This window comes from Gopherus evgoodei, chromosome 2, assembly GCF_007399415.2.
Source record: "Gopherus evgoodei ecotype Sinaloan lineage chromosome 2, rGopEvg1_v1.p, whole genome shotgun sequence".
In the NCBI taxonomy this organism is placed as follows: Eukaryota; Metazoa; Chordata; order Testudines; family Testudinidae; genus Gopherus; species Gopherus evgoodei.
In genome coordinates, this window is record NC_044323.1 from 105,809,025 (window position 1) to 105,826,008 (window position 16,984).

At 47.0% G+C, this 16,984-nt stretch overlaps 1 protein-coding gene across 1 annotated transcript in view; it reads right to left on the reverse strand.

Annotated features, from left to right (window-relative positions):
- Positions 1–16,629, reverse strand: part of GRB10 (growth factor receptor bound protein 10) — a 159,944-nt gene extending 143,315 nt beyond the window's left edge. Inside the window, exon 1 of the mRNA XM_030551470.1 lies at positions 16,535–16,629. The gene's annotated coding sequence lies outside the window, so the exon portion shown is untranslated. The remainder of the gene's footprint in view (positions 1–16,534) is intronic.
- Between the last annotated feature and the right edge of the window lie 355 nt (positions 16,630–16,984).

Sequence of the window (16,984 nt, forward strand, 5' to 3'; positions counted from 1 at the left end):
GAAATCTGAGACAAAAAACAAAACAAAAAACAAAAACATTTGCTTAGAATTGTGTCTTGCAAGCACGAAAAGCAAGGAAACATGATGACAAATGTTTATGCCAGGACCATTTCTCAACTCACAAATCATCCTGATTTCTTATGGAATCTGACTGTACTTAACCTGTAGCCTGGCACCACAAGAAGTAACAGATTGTTCATGTTTCCCTGTAGACCCACTAAAAGGATCAAATGTCAACAGTCTGCTGGAAAAAGCAGTAATCTTGGTAGGTCTGAAAGTGTATGTTAACTCAAATCTATCAGGCTACATCTCAGACACCTTTCCTATAAAATTAGTAAACAAGACTAAACAAGCCTTTCCAGTCTCCTGTTCAGCATTAAACATCCATCAAAAGAGCCACACAGATTTCGTCACCTGCAATTTCTCATGAGATCTGCAACTATGGATTCTTCCTGCTTCATGACCCAAATCTTTCAGTCTGTTTTGTTGCTGCAAAGGAATGTATGATATGATGGCTAATAGGAAGCTTAGGGACATATTGTGGGTTGCACCAGAAAGGTTGAGAAACAGGGATATAGACAAAGCTTCACACTTAAAAGTAGTTGTCTGTCAACCCTTCACTTTGAGTAAGTGTTCTTAATATATTGCCAACCAAACGTCAGTCTAGATGAACATACATCTGTTTTATAAGTCTGTTATAAGTCTTAATTAGAACTGCTGACAAATTTTTAAATGCAGTAAAATCTGAACTGGGTATTCCTTAAATAGCCAAATTACTTCACACACAACCAATGGGTTAGTGAGCTTCATGTGAAGTCACATCTCTCCAAACTTCTTTGAAGCAAAACTGTTTACTGCAATATGATATTCAGATCAGACCCTTGGAGAAAAAGGGTAATTCTTTAGTCACCTCTAAAACAGAAAAAGCACACCACTTAAATTTTAAGTGATTTTAAAATACAAATTTAATCATTGCAGGGAAGGTCCAGATCAGGCCTTCCATGAATTGTACTGTAGCTGGGTGAGAAAGATGGAGCATCTTCCACCAGAGGGAGGAAGGCGCTAATTGCTGGTAGATGTACCCGCAGCAAACTACTAGAGAGATCTGAGGTCTTTAGGGTTAGGAGATATAGTCTAGAACTACCAGAAGGCTTACAGTATCTGGAGAATGTCGATGCAGTTCTGCCCAGGCTGAAAAGTGTCTATTTGGGTTGGTAGCAGGTTCTAGTAGACTCTTTTCTCCTGCGGTTAGAATGGAGGCCAAACCTTCTATTTCCGATGTCCCCATCCAAAAACCAGACCATGAGATAGAGTGAGCCTGGAATGGGGTACTTGGTCTCATCCCCCTCCCACCGTATCTTGAGTTAGGAGAAATGGCTAATCCTGATTAGTGGGCAGACAGACATTGTTTTGTGAGCCAGAACAGTCTGGGCCAGTGAGGAGCTAGAAGAATGGATGTTGGCTCTGTCACAACATCTCTTCCCTACAGCCTGTGGAAGCAGGAGAATAGGAGGAAAGGCGCATCTGAAGCGGTTAGTCCAAGACATCAGCAAACAATCTTGGGAATCGCAAGCCATGGCTTCCCTGGAGTAATACAGAAAGAGCTTTCTGTCCATTTGGGACCCAAACAGTCCAATAGTGGTGTACCCCATTGCATAAATCTCTCTCAGGATGCTGTCATGAGTCTCCCACTCATGGTCTATTGAGACGCTTCTGCTTAATTTGTCTGTCAAGGAATTATGATTACTGGGAAACGTATGTGGCTTGTATCATGATGCTGTTCCTGATGTACCAGTTCCAAAGCTTGATGGCTTCCTGATGGAGGGCATAAGATCTCGCTCCTCCCTACCTGTTTATATAAACCACAGTGGTGACATTGTCCGACATTATATGAATATGGAATGAGCGTATAAGTGAAAGGAAGGCCTTGCATACAAGGCAGACGGCCCTCAGTTTCAGTAAGTTTACATGTAGCCTGGCCTCTCATGGGGTCCAGATACCTGGACAATCACACTGCTCAGAGTAAGCACCAGGTCTCCATCCTGTCTTTTTGGAGAATTAGGAAATACAGGAAGTAAAATCCTCTCTCATGGCAATGAAGTGTGACATACTCTATTGCCCCTTGACTTAAGAGGGATTCCACATCTATCTTAAGGATTACCTTATGAGAGTGGTCTCTGAAGGGAGATTAGGAACAGGGTTTGTGAGGTGAAAAGGAAAGAAATTCTGTGGAGTATCCCAGGTGGATAATCTCCAGAACCCAACTGTCCATAGTGATCTTGTTCCAGTTGTGAGCAAAGAGTGCAAAATGGTCCCTGAAGGCAACCGGGCCAGGTAGTTGGGATCAGTGGTGGTACATGGATCTCACCAATATGTCCAGAGTGATGGCTGAAAGAATAGAGGTTGTGGCAGCAGCAGGAGCCTAGAAGCAGTTTTTGAATCTGCTGATGTTTGGCAGTGGCTATCCATGTGCTGGTAATAAAGTGTCCTGAGGGGGGTGGCCTCTGTCTATAGAGTTGCTTCTGGTGTTTCCTCCTGAGGGAACGGAGTATAATCCCCAGGGAACACACAGCTGATCAAGTCTTTTAGTGAGTGCAGAGACTAGCCATTTTCTCACTACAGAGAGAGTCGACTTGCCAAAGAGGAAAGGTCCTGGATAGTGTTTTGAGACTCCTAGGAAACGCTGCCAATTGCAGTCAGGAATGCCTCCTCGTGACTAGACCAGGGCAACACTTCTGGAACCACCGTCTGCGCATCCACTGTTCTGGCTTGGAGAGCAACCTCTGTCATAGCTGCCCCTCATCTGAAAGACTGAAACTGGGCCCTATCTTCTGTGGGAGGATTGTCTGAACTCCACAAGTCTACAATAGGTATTAACTTCTTATCTTGCTAACAATGCTTGGTAATGAGTGACAAAAATTGCAGGACTGTGAAGGAGAAGCACTTCCTTCCCAGAAGGTACAGTATCTTAGACCTTCATGTGCTGGGATGGCCCTTTGGTAAGGAAGCCAAGCCCTTTCAACCACCACCTGTACCACTAATGAGTTGGGGCAGGATGGGAGAAGAATTTAGCCCCTTTTGCAGGAATGAAATACCATCTCTTGGTCCTTTTGGTCTTGGGGCACAGGATGATTCGTCATACGCTCTAGTAAGTTCTAATATGGCATCATTGATTGTTAAAAGAGCCGCCCTACTCGGTCCATGCGGTTGCAAGATGTCCAGGAGTCAGTGCTGAGGACCCTGGACTTCCTCTAAATGGGATTTGTAGGTCACTGGTTACTCTTTGTAACAGCTCCTAGTACTGGCAATGGTCATCCAGTGGAGAAGGGGGAAAAGGAATGACTGGTCTATTTTCGTCCAGAAATGATGATGGTTCCGATTGGTGGCTCTTCAATACCTGCAGATTCTTCTTGTACAGCGATGGAACTGAGTGGCGAGAGAAACAGTACAACTAGTGAAAGGGGCCCAGGCATCTGCCGTAAGGATAAGACGGTTACTCAGCTTGTAACTCTTGTTCTTCGAGCTGTGTTGCTCATATCCATTCCAGTTAGGTGTGCGTGCGCCACGTGCATGTTCGTCGGAGATTTTTACCCTAGCAACACTCGGTGGGCCGGCAGGGCGCCCCCTGGAGTGGTGCCGCTATGGCGCCTGATATATACCCCTGCCGGCCCATTCGCTCCTCAGTTCCTTCTTGCTGGCTACTCCAACAGTGGGGAAAGAGGGCGGGTGTGGAATGGATATGAGCAACACATCTCAAAGAACAAGTTACAAAGGTGAGTAACTTTCTTTTCTTCTTCGAGTGCTTGCTCATATCCATTCCAGTTAGGTGATTCCCAAGCCCTACCTAGGCGGTGGGGTCGGAGCGAGACGTTGCGGAATGTAAGACCGCTGAGTCGAAGGCAGCATTGTCTCTGGACTGTTGGACCAATGCATAGTGCGACGCAAAGGTGTGGATGGTAGACCAGGTAGCTGTGGCGGCAGATTTCCTGTATGGGAACATGGGCCAAGAACGCGGCAGATGAGGCTTGAGCCCGAGCAGAGTGGGCGGTGAGATGGCCAGTCGAACGTGAGCCAAGTCATAGCATGCCTGAATACAGGATGTCACCCAAGATGCAATCCGTTGGGAAGAGATTACCATGCCCTTCATACGTTCTGCCACCGCTACAAATAGCTGAGGTGAACGCCGGAAGGGTTTGGTCTTCTTGATGTAAAAAAACGAGAGCCCTGCAGACATCCAGAGTATGCAGCTGCTGTTCCCGTCGCGATGAGTGCGGCTTTGGAAAAAAGACTGGCAGGAAGATGTCCTGATTAATGGGAAAGGCAGAGATGACCTTAGGGAGGAAGGCCGGGTGTAGTCGCAGCTGTACCTTGTCCTTATGGAACACTGTATACGGAGGATCCACAGTTAAACCTCGAAGTTCTGAGACTCGTCTAGCCGAGATGACAGCGACTAGGAATGCTGTGTTCCAGGACAGGTACAGCAGCGAGCATGTGGCTAAAGGCTCAAAGGGGGGCCCCCCATGAGCCTGTTAAGATGAGGTTCAGGTCCCAGGTAGAGGTTGGGTGTTTGACCTGGGGATAGAGTCGCTCCAAGCCCTTGAGGAATCTGGAAACTATAGGGTGGAAAAAAGGAACTGCCAGCCTCCCCAGGATGGAAGGTGGAAATAGCTGCAAGATGCACTCTTAGAGAAGAGACTGCTAGACCTTGTCTTTGAGGGACCATAAATAGTCCAAAATAGTGGGGACTAATACAGATTGTGGAGAAAGGTTCTGCTGGGCGCACCAGTGATAGAAGCGCTTCCATTTAGCGAGGTATGTTGATCACATGGAGGGCTTTCTGCTTCCCAGCAGCATCTATTGCACTGCAACGGAACAACGCAACTCCGATTGGCTCAACCATCCAGCAGCCATGCTGCCAGATGAAGGGACTGCAGGTCCGGGTGGTGCAACCTGCCGAAGTCCTGCATGATCAGGTCCGGGCAGAGTGGCAGGGGAATCGGGCCTGACAGAGACAGGTCGAGCACCCTGGTGTACTAATGCTGCCTCGGCTAAGCCGGAGCAATCAAGATAATGCGGGCTTTGTCCCTGCGGAGCTTGAGTAAACTCGGTGGACGAGAGGAAACGGTGGGAAGGCATAACACAGGGTGGCCCGTCCACGGAATGAGGAACGCGTCCGACAGGGAGCCTGGGGAGCGACCTTGTAGGGAGCAGAACACCAGACATTTCTTGTTCACTCTGGAGGCAAACAGGTCTATGTGGGGAAAGCCCCACCTCCGGAAAACTGAATGGAGAATGTCCAGACGGATGGACCACTCGTGCGACAGGAAGGACCTGCTCAGATGATCTGCGAGCATGTTCCAGACTCCTGGGAGGAAGGAGGCTACTAGTCTATGGAGTGGGCTATTCAGAAGTCCCACAATCGGATCGCTTCCTGACACAAGGGGGAGGACTGTGTCCCTCCTTGTTTGTTTATGTAATACATGACCGTTGTGTTGTCCATGAATACTGCAACACAACGGTCCTGCAGATGGCGCTGGAACACTTGGCATGCCAGCCAGACTGCTCTCAGCTCTCGACATTGATGTGTAGCGTCAACTCTCGGGACGACCAAAGGCCTTGGGTGCGCAGGTGCCCTAGTGAGCACCCCACCAAGGAGGACGCGTCCGTTGTTAGGGATGTGGAGGGCTGGGAAGGATGGAATGGCAGACTGCACACACCCAGGATAATGTTCGCCACCAGTCGGGGAGCCGAGAATGCTTGGCGGAACTGTCAGAATGATGTCTATGGCGTCTCTGCCCGGCGATAGACAGAGACGAGCCAGATTTGTATAGGATGCATTCGCAGTCTGGCGTGCTTTGTGACGAATGTGCATGCAGCCATGTGACCGAGGAGACCAAGGCAAGTGCGAGCAGAGGTTGTTGGAAAACTCTGAAGACTTTGGACAAGGGACACTATGGCCTGAAACTGGTGTGGGGGTAAACTGGCCGTTGCAAGGTTGGCACCAGAGTGGACTTGTCTAAATTGTTGATCAAGCCTAGACACATAAACAGGTCCTTGATAATGGTCGGAGGCCCCTCGGATAAGCCAGTCAGTCATCGAGGTAAGGGAAGACATGTATTCGACGACAGCGTAGGGAAGCAGTGATGACCGCCATACACTTCGTGAAGACACGAGGAGCTGAGGAGTGGCCAAAGGGGAGGATAGTAAACTGGTAGTGTCGATGATTTACCACAAAGCGCAGATACCGCCTGTGTGGGGGATAAATTGCAATGTGGAAATATGCATCCTGCATGTCGGGAGCGGCATACCAATCTCCGGGATCCAGGGAAGGAATGATGGTTCCCAGGGATACCATGCGGAACTTGAACTTTTTGATTAATTTGTTCAGCCCTCGCAGGTCTAGGATAGGCCGGAGGCCCCCTTTCACCTTGGGAATTAGGAAATATTGGGAATAAAACCCCTTGCCCCTTAACTCCTCCAGTACCTCCTCTATAACTCTGATTGAGAGGAGCCTGTGGACCTCCTGGATGAGGAGTTGCTCGTGAGAGGGGTCCCTGAAGAGGGACGAGGAGGGGGAGGTGGAAGGGAGGGGGTGAAACAAACTGAAGATGGTATCCAAGCTCCACCATACGTAGGACCCAACAATCTGAAGTCAACTAGGATCACGCAGGAAGGAACGGGGAAAGGCGGTTGTAGAAATGAAAGGGATCTGGGTAGGCAATTGGTACACTGCACTCAGACGCACCCTCAAAAGTTTGATTTGGGTCCCGGTGTGGGTTTGGTGGAACAGGAATTGTTACCCCCTTGAGGTCCAGACTGACATCTGCGATTGCTACGACCTCGTCTTCTGGCAAAGTCTTGTCTTGGCTGAAGCGGGGGGGTAAGGGCGCTGAGGTTGGGAGTGGAAGGACTGTCTTTGAGTCTGAGGCATATGAATTCCCAACGAACGCATAATTACTCGGTTGTCCTTTAGACTCTGCAGTCTGGGGTCCGTCTTTTGCGAGAACAAGCCTTGTCCATCAAACGGCAAGTCTCGTATGGTATGTTGCAGCTCAGGAGGCAGGACGGACACTTGCAACCATGATATACGTCGCATGGCTATGCCAGAGGCGACCGTTCTAGCCGCCGAATCGGCGGCGTCTAATGAGGCTTGTAAGTAGGTCCTCGCGACCCTCTTCCCCTCCTCCAGGAGTGCTGCAAATTCCTGGTGGGAATCGCGCGGAACCAACTCAGCAAACTTCCCTACCGCCTCCCAGGTATTGTAATTGTATCTGCTCAGGCGGGCTTGTTGGTTCGCCACAAGGAGTTGGAGCCTCCAGCGGAATAGATTTTCCGTCCCAACAAATCTATGCGCCTGGTCTCCCTAGATTAGGTGCGGTGGCTTGTTGGCTGTGGCACTCCCAGTCACTGATGACTGTACCACCAATGAACAGGGAGTGGGGTGCACACAGAGGTACTCATACCCCTTGGAAGGCACCATGTACTTCCGTTCGACCCCCCTTGGCTGAGGGTGGGATGGAGGCTGGGGATTGCCAGATAGTGTCTGCTCTAGCCTATTCGAACGGATGAAGGGGAGAGCCACTCTGGTGGGTGTCTCTGCGGACAAGATGCTAATCACCGGGTCCTCCACCTCTGGAACCTCCTCTACTGGAAGGCTGATATTCTGGGCGACACGCCGCAGAAGGTCCTGGTGTGACCGGAGGTCAATCGGAGGTGGCCCCGACGGTGATGTCCCCGCTCCTGCCTAATCCGGGGAAGAGGAGGATGACAGCCCCGGGACGAGTGGGTCCTGCACTGACACCTGGTCCGGGGGGACCTCCATCTCCGGAAGATCACATAGGTCCGCTGCGTGTGCACTGGTTTCCTCTGTGCCAGCAGCGGGAGGTCTGCTGACGGTGGCCTCGGGCACACGGTGCTCTGAGTGACCGGAGCGTGACGGGCCAGTCGGCTTGCCTTGGGCTTGATAAGCCCAAGGTGTCCAAAAGGACCACTGATGAGGTCCGTGGTCCGGGCCATGGGCATGCGTATCCGAATCCCTGTAGGAGGCACTGTCCGCATGGGAGGGGACGGATGGATGACGAGAAGGCCACGGAGGAGCTGAAGTTGACTGGACCAGGTCTCTGCGTCCATTGCACTCTTGTCTGCGCAGTGCCGGCGAATGGTATCGGGAGTTGTAGCGGTGCCAGGACCGGGACCTGCAACTAGCGCGGTGCCAGGAGGTCGACTGGTGCCTTACGTCTCCGTGCCGAGATTGGCTGCAAGAGGTAAGGCGGCGCCGGGATCTGGACCGGTGCCGGGAGTACCGCGATGGAGATCAGGATCTCGAGTGGTGCCGCGAGTACGACCGGTACCGGGATGGAGAGCGGTACCGGGACGGAGAGCAGCGCCGGCATCGGGAGCGATGACGTGACCGAGAGTGTCCGCGGGACCTGGATCGGGACCGGCAGCGTTCGATAGTGCCCGGCGAAGATGGCCTCATTATGGCAGGCTTGCCCAATGACTGAACAACCCGCACCGGCGGTGCCAGGGCTTGGGGCAGCTCAGGCTCCGTCAAAGCAATTAGTTCCCAAGCCGTGAAGAAGGTCTCCGGCGTGGAGGGCACGACGAGCTCGACCACAGTGTGCGCTGGGGAGCTGGTAAGCACTGGACTCGACGGCTCCTGTGAGACCGGAATCAACAGTGTGGAGGCAAGCAGTGCCGCGGCAGTTGATGGTGCCGGGCGGTCCGCCTTGGATGTACGCTCCGACTGCGGCGTAGATACAGGTGCCGCAGGAGCCTCGTGCCTTTTGCTCCTCAGGGAGAGGGATTGGTGCCGGCCAGAAAGTTGAGCCGGTGAAGGCTGGTGCCGAGGAGCCTTTACTGGAACCGCGCACTCCGGTGCGGACGGAGCACTTGTCCCCGGTGTCGGAGTCGGTGCAGAGGATGGAGGAGTTAGAGCTGCCTCCAACAAAAGTTGCTTCAGGCGAATGTCCTGCTCTTTCTTTGTCCAGGGCTTGAAAGCCTTGCAGATTCGGGACTTGTCTGTAAGGTGGGATTCACCCAGGCACTTTAAACAGGAGTCGTGCAGGTTTCCTGTGGACATCGGCTGATGACAGGCCGCATAGGGTTTGAAGCCTGGTGAACCGGGCATGGGCCCCGGTACCAGGGGAGGAGAAGGGGCTACCCCACGATCCTCTCTAACTATATACACAATTACAATAAGAACTACTATATAAATGCTAACTAGAACTATAGAAACAAACTATGTACACAATAACTATATAAACGAGCGAAGAGCTAGGGAGGTTGAGATCAGCTAAGCCGCGCCCCACTGTTCCAATGACCGACATGGGAGGTAAGAAGGAACTGAGGAGTGGATGGGCCGGCAGGGGTATATATCAGGCATCATAGCGGCGCCACTCCAGGAGGCGCCCTGCCGGCCCACCAAGTGTCGCTAGGGTAAAAATCTCCGACGAACGTGCACGCGGCGCGCGCACACCTAACTGGAATGGATATGAGCAAGCACTCGAAGAAGAACCCATGGATTCCAATAATGCTATAAAGAGGGATTGATTGGTTGCAGGAACACAAAAGGAATTGACACCTGCAATCCCTGGAGGATGAGTGCAGGTCATACCCAGTGGAATGACAAGCATAACCTCTTGACTGTCTATCAGGATTCAATTACCTCAGTGGAGATATCAGTAAAGCCATCTCCTCAGATTCATCAGAGTCCAAAAACTGCCCTGTTGATACTGGCAGTGCCATTTGTACTCCTGCTGGATGGCTGGAGGTGAGACCGCTCCTGGGACAGTGATGTGGGCTCCTCTTCCAGAGTAAGGACATACCTTAGGAGAGCGAAGCCAGAAGTGGGTGGAGATTGAATATGGGAGGAACATATTCTCTGGTGTTATATAAAAAGTCTTGGTCTGCCCTGATGTCTAAGGAGTTTCCTCAGTTAAGTGTACGGGATCCATTAGATCAGCACAGCTAGATGGTCTTTAGATGGATGATACTGTACTGAAGATGGGTCCAGACTACCACTCTGGGACTGAACCAGTGAGGATCTATTCTTATACTTCAGAATCGAGGTGACCAACGGAACCGGTGAATCTTTCTTCTTATGTATCTTGCCCTCGGATCAGGGGGTCTTCATCGAAGCTGGTTCCTTAGATTCTGCTCATGATGTTTCATCCAACCTCGACTGGCATGAGGAGGAAATGCGCAGATCCTCAACAGGGATCTGTCCTTGTGCTCATGAGAGAGCTTGTGTGTCCTTTACTCTAATGGGGAGCCCTGAAAGAAGAATCCTTGGGCTTAGATGTTGACGGCTCTACTCCAAGGCACATGCTTGGAGGGGCACTGCTAGGCCAACATACAGGGAGTCTCCCTGACCCAGATCGGAGAAGAGCCTCATAGCCTTCTCCCTCAGGTGCCTCTGTAGGCAAAGCTCCCAGGCCTCTCTAGGTAAAAAGGAAAATCGAGAGACAGATGCTGCACTTGACAGAGATATGCATCTCACCCAGACAGTACAGTCAGTGTTGATGTTTGTCACTGATGGAGAAGAATCAAGGGCAAGAGATGCAATTCTTGAATCTAGGGACTCCGGGCATAGTCCCAGAGCTGGGAGAGGGGTTCCTCAACTGGGGGACAAAGTACAGCAGAGAGTATTTCTTCTAACTACTAACTATTAATCTAAGAATATAAAACTGTTTACAATTTTTTTATATAGGTTATACAACAAAGTGAAGGAGGACATGATTCTGACTCCAGCCATGCCGCCCTAAGAAGGAACTGGAAAGATGTTGATCTGCACTGCCTCTTATAACCTTAGTCGGGAGCACAAGGAGAGCTACTGCACATGTACAAGCCCGTGTACATTGCTCTGAAAAACTTCTGGACCTTGGCGCACGTGAATACGCATAGGGACCATCACTCAAAGATGAAAAATCTGCTTATTGATGCCACATATGAGAAAGCTGATGACTTTTCCTGCACTGTCAGGAGTGCTATTTCAACATTATTGTTTTTTCATAATGTATGTAGAAGAATGATGCAATTCAGATCCTCTGTGTTTTCCATTCAGTGAGGCTCAGCATGGTAAAGCGTACTTGTGCTCTCTGGTTGCCATGCATCATCTTTTGTAGCATGAAAAGCTGAACTACATCCCAAGTTCTGTACTAGATTGTAGTTTATACATTAAGCCTGCAGAACATTAGGAAATCCAACAGCGTTTATTCAAATCTAAATTTAGAAGAGTTTGGAGAATAGTTTTCCATAGTCTTTGTATGACAACAGTTAATTACACTACCTACAAATAGCACAAATTGCAGCTGATATCAGACATAGGTCACGAGTGCCAAACATACATGCCCTCTCCTACAGCTCTGTGTACTTTGTAGTAAATCAGGCCAAAGTTATAGAGAAATGCCATCCTGGTTGACACTTTGTTACAGTACACTAGAAAGTTGGTGGCACTTTTAAACAATTTTTCAAAGGGTGTTTTCATTTAATATAGAAACAGTCAAACTTGTTTACTTTCATAACAAATTTGATTTCACTCTCGCCACATTTTCCACGTGCCACTATTTGGTGTTTTTCCAGTGTATAGATGGAGTATGTTTGCATGGAGGCACTTGGAGTTTGATAGATGAGGCTTCTGATAAGGCAGAGGTCATTTTGTATTATGAATATAAGCAAATTGGATTTTCTGCTAAAATTAACAGTTCATTGGGACATTATCTCACCCCTCACAAACCAAACCTAGTCAATCCACAAATAAAATAAAAGTACACCTAAGTCAATAGAAGCAATTTTGGTATGACCCTTATAACCAAAAAAGAGTGGATACTTCACACTGCATTCTGAAAGATCTATTGCCAAATTCTCCCCTAGCTTAAGACAATGCAGCTTGATAGGCATCAGTGGAGCTGAATCCATTTATACCAGTGGTGAATTCTCTCCCTCCCTCTCTCACTAGTTTAAAATGACTATAGACCAGGGGTGGACTGATTTAATCAAAATAATTTAAGTCACTGATTTTAATCAAGATTTAAATCAGAAGTCAGGGAAACACTGATTTAAATCAAAAGAAAAAAAATTAGGCACATGTAGGGAAAGTAAGGAAGAAAGCTCAACATTTTTCCAAGCATTTGTATTCCATTTCATGTTGAATTAGTCATTGAAAATAGCTCAAACAAGTATTCCCACTAAGACAAATGGAAATAAACACTACTAAATACGTTAAAGAAGTTTGTCCCCCTCCTTTGCATTAGTATAGTGGTGGATGGGGGATAAGCAACCTTGACTGTCAGACTCCTACTTGTGTGTTTACAATTTTAGATTCCAAAAACTGAGATACTGAAAAGGGATTAAGATTCAAAAGGTGAGGCCAGAAGGCATCCTTGTGGTCATATAGTCTGACCTCCTATATAAAAGGCAAGCCATAGGACTTCCCTAAATAAGTTTGTTTGAACTAGGGCATACAGAAATAGACATTGGGCAGGTCACTGGAACTTGAACTATGTATGCAATCAACAGTTAAGAAATTAAATCTTTTCTAAGAGTTCAAGTCCCCGTGCATAAATGCTGCTGTAACCAGATTGCAAAAGAATGGAAACAAAGTCATCCCTTTTTCTGAGAAATTCTGGAACTATGTTCTGAATTTCCAGGAACTCAAGACAAACCCTGCCAATTCTCACTGCTGGATTTTTACTGAAGAGTCAGAGAATTGGAAAGGACCACTGAAAATCACTGAAAGGCAATACTGATTTTTTTCCCCACAAGGCTAGAGATAATTTCCTGGGGAATGCACTCAGACTTACATGGAAGTTCCTGATACAGTAAAGAAAAAGCCTCATGTAAGTAGGATCTTAAAAACGGCTTCTAAAGCAGCAAACAAACATTCTAAAACTAGCATGGAAGTTGGTGAGAGACCTAAAGCCTACTTAAAAAAATAAAGATCTGGTTCAATTACTGCTTCTGGTTGCCAATCTGAACAGGTAAAGGAAGAAAGAGGTGGGGGAGGAGTTAGCTTAAAGGTTGTGTCATGCTGTAGGTAAGAGGAGATTATTACCTGTAACTAGAGGTTCTTCGAGATGTGTGGTCCCTATCTGTATTCCACTGTTGATTATGCATGTGCACCATGTCTCCAGAGCTGGAGAATTTGAAAGTAGCATTTGTTGGTCTGTGCATGAGCCCTGGCTCACCTCAGGCCTCCATCCAAGGGGATAAACAGCAGGGCAGACCAACTGCCTCTCCATTTCCTTCACCACAATGAATCAGATAAACTCTGAAGGAGGAGAGGAAAAGGAGGGTGGGTAGTGGAATACAGAGAGGGACCATATATCCCGAAGAACTTCCAGTTACAGGTAAGTAACTTCCTCCTCTTCTTTGAATGATGGTCCCTATTGCATTCCACTGTCAAGTGATTTTCAAGCAGTACTTAAGTAGGAGGAGGGTGCAAGATTCCAGAATCTATTGGTCAGTGGATGTGCGAAGACCAAGCTGCTCTGGGAAGGTGGATGGTATGCATGGATTGCCACCCAGGACTCACAAGGAGCTGATGGACAAGCCTGATGTCTTCAAAAGAGAAGATGTAGTCCAACATGAGAGGAATATCTACAGTTTCTGGGGGAATTCCTCTTTGATGTGCCCAAAAAAGGCAGGCAACATCTTCTAGTAGAGTCCTTTCTACTATGAATAAGGATGTCTCACACTTCTGTGAAGCATGAACATTCAAAGGACGATACCCATCCAAATTCTAAGCCCTGAGGTGGAGCTGAAGCGGATCAGGGTACTTGATCCTGCCATTTCACTGGGTCAGGAGCTTGGAAAAAGTTGGGAGGATGATTGATATAGTCAGGATGACATACATAAGAGGTTGGGAAATGAAAAACGTCTATGTCAGAAGGGGAAGATCAGGATAACCAGTGCTCTCTCCTGTCAGATTTTGTGTAGAACTTGTGGCAGCAGCGGTAGAGGTTGGATCAATTCATTTATGCCTTCCATCTAAGGATGAAGCAGAGCATTGAGCTGGGAATGGTGACCTAGGATTTCTCTGAAGCAATATGTGGTGCATTTCTTGTTTGCTTGAAAGGTGAACAGATTTCTGGTTGGAATTCCCCAATGAGTGAATGTACTCTAGGAGGCTTTCCTCTGCTCCATTTTTAGCCTTTTGAAATAAGGTATAATGTAACCTGTGATTTCAGTTTGAATGATCTACTCAATCTAAACCTTGAAGTACCAACAATATCAAATGAAGAGTTATGAGTCTTTGAAAGTTTTAGTTCTGACTTACATTTTGTTTTAAAAGTCCACAGCAGATGTATAAACAAAGAAGACCACAACAACAGCACTTCACACCATAACTTAGAATTTATATCCTTCTGGCCTTTAACCAAGACAATGCTGGCTCAGCAGCCAATTTTGCAAGTCAAATTTAATCTGATCAAGCTTATTGGGGGTGGGGGAAGGGGAAAATAGTTTTTTCCTCCCAAAGCTAATTTAATTCCTCACAGCAGACATTTTAGTTGAGAGAGATTTTCCAAAGCCAGTCTTTGTAATAGGTTCAAGCACTCATTTCAAGAATGCTAGCACACGGTAAATATTTGTGCCAGGAAATACTGTGTAAAATTAAACAGTGCACTCTCTCACTCCCTTCTCTGGAGACCAGTTCGCCAGTAGATGCAGAGGATCCAACCCACAGCAGTGTTTACTATTCCTGCAGCCCTCATGCAATTGTTATGAAGCTTTTTAGTCAGCTAGTTTCCTAGAACAAAAGCAGAGTATCTACAGGTTTTGTGGGAAGAGAGGGAAGGACGTGGCACGTGTAAGTATATAGCAGGCTGCAGAAGAGGTGGATTATAAAATGCCAGTATTGCTAACTCCAGGGATTTTATCACAAGAGACTCACAATATTTGCTGTTTTTCTTAGAACTCCAGTCCTGGAGCCAAGTGACTACAAGGGAATCTCAGCTTTCATTTTAGTTTCTAGTCCTAACAGTTGTCAAGAAAAACTTAAAAGTGCATTCTAACAGCTCAAACCAAAATGCAAAGAAAAAACCTTCATCCACTCCTTGGACAAATTTGAGGATTTTTTTGGAGGCCCTTTTGAATGCATGGTACTGGAAATACTGCAGTTACTCTCAAAACTCAGGCAGAGGTCTGTCTAAATACAGTATCCAAAATGGACCGATAGACGGCTGAGCCAATGGAATGAAGACTCAAGCTTCCTGGAATGAGTGAACCTTCTCTCTCCACTGAAATAGAAAATGTAAATTAACTCATTAAACCAATTTTAGGAGGAAGATTCCTAAGCAGCAAATGCGTAACCCATGCTAGCATGTGTATTCGCCTCCATCTTTTGGCTAGTTCACATGAGATAGCTTGCCGCTGTAGCAGACTCCTAAAGAAGTTTCTCCTTTTGCTCAAGCAGTATAAACTCCTCGTTTTAGCACGGTTGGCCCATGACGGGTCAGTTATTTATGCCACTAGCTAAGTTCCATCACAAAGCAGGAAAAACTAAAACTTGCAAAGAGAAGGAATTCAAATTGGTTTAACTGAGTTGATGAGACCAAAATGAAGTAGATCTCTCTGAACAGAGGCACTATCTTAAGAGCTGTTTGTATGTTGCATTGGGGGAGCTTGGGAGAGCCATGGCCTTCGGCACTGCTGGACTTTGCATCATGAGGAGGATAGTTTGATTTAATGGTAAAGACAAGAAAAAGGTTAATCCAATGCACCATTTGGTGAAAAATGCTGCGTCACTGAAATGTGAAAGTCACTGATGAAAAAATATATGACAGTTGACATAGAGGATTAGACACTCTATGACTACTTTTATTTCATATCTATGTCCCTGGGCATTTAGGCTCTGTAGTCAGGTCCTGTTGTGCTAAGCACTGAACAAATACAGTCATGGTTCTAGAGAACTAATCTGCAGTTACATTACACTAGCTACAGTAAAAATGAATCATAAGATGGCCACTAACTGTATAGGGATAGGAGCGAGCAAACAAACAAAAATATACACGTTTTTGTTTAGTTCTCTGTTACAGGGTTTTACACGTTCTGCTGAAGCATCTAGCCTGGGCCACCATTAGATACTGGACTAAATGGACCAGTGATCTCATTTGTGGTAATCACAACACTTCCTGTTTCTATTTAATATTCAGCAGACTCTGGTCTGCTGAAAAAAAATATTTTTGCTGAAACAGAAATTTCCACATTCCATGGGTGCTGTTGCCTGTCACTCTGCCAGAAAGAGGTGTGACCTAGCAGAATGAATAAGTAGATCTGAGGGTCAAAAGGGTCCTTAGCCATCTGTATTGCCTATTCAATTAGCTGAAAATAGCCCTCATCTTTGCTTGCGGTATATATGTATTAGTGAATGGTTGGTCCATAGATAATGTTGAAGTCACTGCTATCAACCATCAGTCAAATTCAGAATACTACTAGGCAGCTACTAAATCTTCAGTTTTACATCCGCACCACCAAAATTACAGTGCAAAGTTTCAAAACAAATTAAAACAAAACCACACAGTTAAACACTTACTATCCGATAAGGATGGTGTAAAAGGAGTCTGGGCAGCCAGCTAAAGCCATTTGTTCCTCCAATTTTTCTTCAAATTACATCTACTGCTTCACAGCACCTGCAGAGAACAAACAAACAGTCAGAAACCATACTGAAGGCCTGACAACTTATTATTGAAAAAACCTGTTTGAGACGGATGGAGCAGTGAAGAGTAATAAGAAGTGGCAAGTACATGCACCAACTTGGAGAAGCAAGTCTGCAGATCAAGATTCTGAGGCAGGATTTAATAGCCTGGGAGAACAAGTCTACTTTTTCACTCAATACCAGATTAGACAGCCCCGATAAGAGAGCCAACTATTGTCAAGTTGAATCACTCCAAATCTACTTGCATGCCTCTGGTTTAAGGAGTGTATGGAGGAACTGTCCTCACTTTGGAGGTAGATTCCTCATATACCTCAGATTTTACCTCAT